Genomic DNA, 4677 nt, shown 5'->3' on the forward strand with positions numbered 1-4677 from the left:
GTTTTTTTATTACCTTTTCAATCTCTTACCTTGTTATGCATCTGTTCAGATTTTCAACATCGGTGTGTGTTCGTTTGTGTAGGTGGTGTGTTTCTAGAAATTTAACTATTTCCTCTAGGTTTTCAAATTTCTGAGAGTATAGTTTTTCATAGTACTCTGTTACGGTCCTTTTTATTTCAGTTAGTCTGTTGTAATATCCCAGATTTCATTTGTTATTGGGTTATTGGAATCCTCTCCTATTTTTATTTTGTCAGTGTGGCCAGTGGTTTGTCTATTTTGTTGATCCTTTCAAAGAACCAACTTTTGATTTTCTTGATTCTTTCTATTGTTTTTCTATTTTATTTTTCATTTATTTCTGCTCTGTTCTTTATTATTTCCTTTCTTCTATTGGCTGTGGGCTTTTTCTGCTGTTCTCTTTCTATTTGTTCAAGTTCTGAAGTTAATGTTTTGATTTTGTCCCTTTCTTCTTTTTTGATGTGTGTATCTATTGCTATAAATTGTCCTCTGAGGACTGCCTTTGCTGTGTCCCAAAGGTTTTGGTATGATGTGATTTCATTCTCATTTGATTCTAGGAATTTTTTGATTCCATCTCTGATTTCTTCTATTACCCAGTGGTTTGTAACCAAGGTGTTATTCAGTTTCTGTGTAACTGATTTTTTTCCTTGCTCTTCCTGTTGTTAATTTCTACCTTGATGGCGTTGTGGTCAGGGAAGATACTTTGAATTATCTCAAAGTTTTGGATCTTGTTGAGGATTGTTCTTTGGCCTAAGATGTGGTCTATTCTGGAGAACTTTCCATATGCATTGGAAGAGAATGTGTACTTTGCAGCTGTTGGGTGAAGTGTTCTATATATGTCTATGAGGTCAACTTGGCTGACTGTGCCCTTTAGGTCTTCTGTATCTTTCTTCAGTTTCTTTCTAGATGTTCTGTCCTTTACCGAGAATGGTGTGTTGAAGTCTCCTACTATTATTGTGGAGCTGTCAGTTTCTCTTTTCAGTGCTGTTAGAGTTTGTTTTACGTATTTTGGAGCCCTGTCATTGGGTGCGTAGCTGTTTATTATGGTTATGTCTTCATGATGGATCATCCCCTTAATCATTATATAGTATCCTTCTTTGTGTTTTATGGTGGATTTTGTTTTAAAGTCTATTTTATCTGAGATTTGTATTGCCACTTCTGCTCTTTTTTGGTAGCTGTTTGCTTGAAGTATTTTGTTCCATCCTTTGATTTTTAATGAATTTATGTCTTTATCTAAGGTGTGTCTCTTGTAGACCTCATATTGATGGATCGTGTTTTTTTAACCGTTTGGTCACTCTCCATCTCTGTATGGGATGTTTAAGTCATTTACATTAAGTGTAATTATTTATAGGTGTCAGTTTATTGCTGTCATTTTGTAGTGCTTTTTTTAATGGTGTTGATGTTTTCTTTGTTCCTCTTGCTCTCCTGTTCTGATTTCCTTTTGTTTGTAGATTTTTTCTTTTTTTTTTTTTGTTTCTTTTTTTGTTTTTACTGAGACTTTATGTTTTTCTTCTTTATTTGATGAGTAGGTTTGTTAACCTTCTTTGTGGTTACCTTGAAAGTTACCCTTAACTTCCTAGGTTTGAACCAGTCTATTATTACTTGGTATCGCCTTGCCTTCCTCTCCGTTAGAAGGTTCTATACCTACAACATTTATTCCCTCTTTTATTGTTCTTATATTGTTGTCATTTATAGATTAATCTCTCTGGTTCCCTGTTGTAATTCTTTTGGTCTAGGATAGTCCTTGAGAGTTCATTTCCTAGGTTAATATCTGGCTGGTACAATCCTGTGTCCTAGATTCAGCCTGTGGTCTGATGTTGTTTGTTCTCAAATTGAGGGACTCCCTTTAATAATTTTTGTAAGTTTGGTTTTGTTTTTACATAGTCCCTTAACTTCAGTTTATCAGGAAATGTCCTAATTTCACCATCATATTTGAAGGAGAGTTTTTCAGGATGTATTATTCTTGGCTGGCAATTTTTTTCTTTCAAGTTTTTATATATATCTTTCCTTTGCCTTCTTGGCTGCATGGTTTCTGCTGAATAATCCGAGCTTAGTCTTATCATTTCTCCTCTGTATGTGACTTCTTGTTTTTGTTGAGCTGCTCTCAGGATTCTTTGTATGTCTTTGGTTTTAGCGAGTGTGATTATGATATGCCTTGGTGATTTTCTTTTGGGGTCTGTCCTATATGGGATTCGCTGAGTTTCTTGGATGTTCAGCTTTTCATCTTTCATGATATTGCATAAGTTCTCTGTCAGCAGTTCTTCAATGATCCTCTCTGTGTTTTCTGTTTTCTCCCTGTGTTCTGGAACTGTGATCACTAGAAAATTTTTGCTTTTGATTATATCCCACATAATTCACAGGTTTCTTCATATTTCTTCGTTCTTTTTTCTGATTTTTCCTCAAACAGATTTTTAACCAAGTGTTTGTCTTCAATTTTGCTGATCCTGTTTTCCATCATTTCAAACCTACTCCTCAGCCCTTCTATGACACTGTCCATTTTGGAAATATTGTTGTTTATCTTTTGGATTTTTAGTTGTTGTTTTTGTATGATTTCCAGTTATGGAATTTATTTTAGAATTTTGTTCCTGTATTATTTTCCATAATTCTTCCATTTTTTGTCTGTATTTTCCATGACTTTTTCTGCCTTTTCCATGAATTTGTCTATTTTTTCATCATTTTTGTCTGCTTTTTGCTTCAACTCTTGGATAGTTCTGAATATTAGAGATTTGAATTCTCTATCAGATAGTTCTAGTGCCTTTTCTTCTACTGGAAAGTCATCTGATGTTTTATTTTGGACTTCTACTGGAACCATCCTGTCCTGTTTTAGTATGTTTTGATATTGTCTGATGTCTTCAGGACATTCAGTAGTTATTTTCCACTTTTATTGATTGTAGATTTGTTTGTTTCTTCCTTCTTTTTTGTTTTATTTGGTTATGTCTGAGCAGGTAGGCTGTGCGTTCTTTGTTGTTTGCTCGTCTGTAGGCACAATACTTTTTCCCTCCTTCTCCTATGGGCAGGGTCACTCGCTCAGCTCTGGTACAGCAAAGCAGGTCCAGCTGAAGGGGAATTGCTAGAATGGGTTGTTTGTGGCACATACTAGGGCCAACAAGGCAGGCTGGGAATCAGTGCAGGGCAGGTTCTGGTAGGCTGTGCCTGTGCTGCTTGGGGTGTGATGTTCAGCGCACAGTGCAGGTAGGCAGGAAGGAGGGGGGAGATTGTGATGTGTAGAGTTAAGATGGGTATGGGAAACAGGAAAGAGAGGAGACACAACAGGAGCCAAAAACATACAAACAAACAAACAAAAAAGAATGCTAACGAGCTTGCAATTGCAGTGGAGAGATGTGAGACTGAGAAATGGAGAAAAACAGAAAGTAAAAAATAAAAATAAAAAAGGAAAAAAACAAATAAATTAAAATTAGAAAATAAAAAAGAAAAGCCTCTAGGGATCCCACCGGTCTGGGGAAGTTTCTTCCAGGCCATGAAGGACAGCTTGGCTAGAAGTGGTAGAGGTGTCACACAGCACCAGTTATTCAGGAGACGGGAAGAGAAGGTAAGTATAGAGAGACTAGAAATTGAGAAATGAAGAAAGACAAAAAGGGAAAAAGAGAGAGAAGAAAACAAAACAAAGAAACAAAGGAAAAAGAAAGGCCTCCAGGGATTCCATCGCTCATCTGTGCAGAGTAAGGGAGTAGCTTCCATGCTGTGCCATACTGTCTGGCTAGAATGGGCTCCCAAGCCAAGAAAAGAAAAAGAAAACAAGCAAATCAAAATAGACCAGACAAACAACCAAAAATCTCCAGCAATTCCACAAACTGGCAGCATGGGCCAGTAAGCAGTTTCACAGTAGAGCAGTGCTTTGCAGCCTTTCAGGAAGAAGCAATGATGGCACATGGAGACAGGTATTTGAGAGAAAGGAGGGGGAGGTGATGATAGGTAAGGAAGGAATTAAAAGAAGTGGAAAAAAGCAACACCAGCAGCAAACAAATGGTACTCAGGGTGCCGGCCAGCGTGGGTGGGTGGAATCGAAGCAGCACTGGGGTGAAGCTGGTGCTTTCCAGCCAAGACACTGTGGGTGCAGGAAGCAGAGGAGGCCCAGTGGGGGTGAAGAAGGGTGCCGGGTGGAAAAGCATATATCACTTGTTACTGGTTGTTCTGTCTCCTGCTAGAAGCTCAGTGAAGCTGCATTCTTATACCCCAACCTGTTCACCTATCTCTGATAGGAGTCCAAGATGGTAGATCCGTGCTGTGTTAGCTGATAGGGGACCTCTGCATGTATCTCTCCTCGCTCTCTGTTCTCTGTCAGTTTCTTATTCAATTTGGTGCTTAGCTGAGTTCTTTATCTCTTCATTTGATGCTTAGGGTTTCAGGATTGATGTGTGTCTCTGTTTGACTTAGTTTTTTGGATCTTTTCTGTGGAGGGACAGGGTGATGTTTCTGACTATAGTGCCATGTTGTCTGGAAGTCCTTTCTTTCCTGTCTGTTTAATGACCTCTTGCTTTCTTCATGTATGATGTCCTTGAAGTCATTCCACAACTTATCTGTTGTTTGGTCATTAGGGTTCAATTTGTCAAATCTATTCTTGAAATGGTCTCTAAATTCAGATGGAATATACTCCAGGTCATACTTTGGCTCTTGTGGACTTATTATAATAATATCTTCAGC

Source organism: Trichechus manatus, unplaced genomic scaffold (genome assembly GCF_000243295.1).
Source record: "Trichechus manatus latirostris isolate Lorelei unplaced genomic scaffold, TriManLat1.0 scaffold00179, whole genome shotgun sequence".
Taxonomy (NCBI): Eukaryota; Metazoa; Chordata; class Mammalia; order Sirenia; family Trichechidae; genus Trichechus; species Trichechus manatus.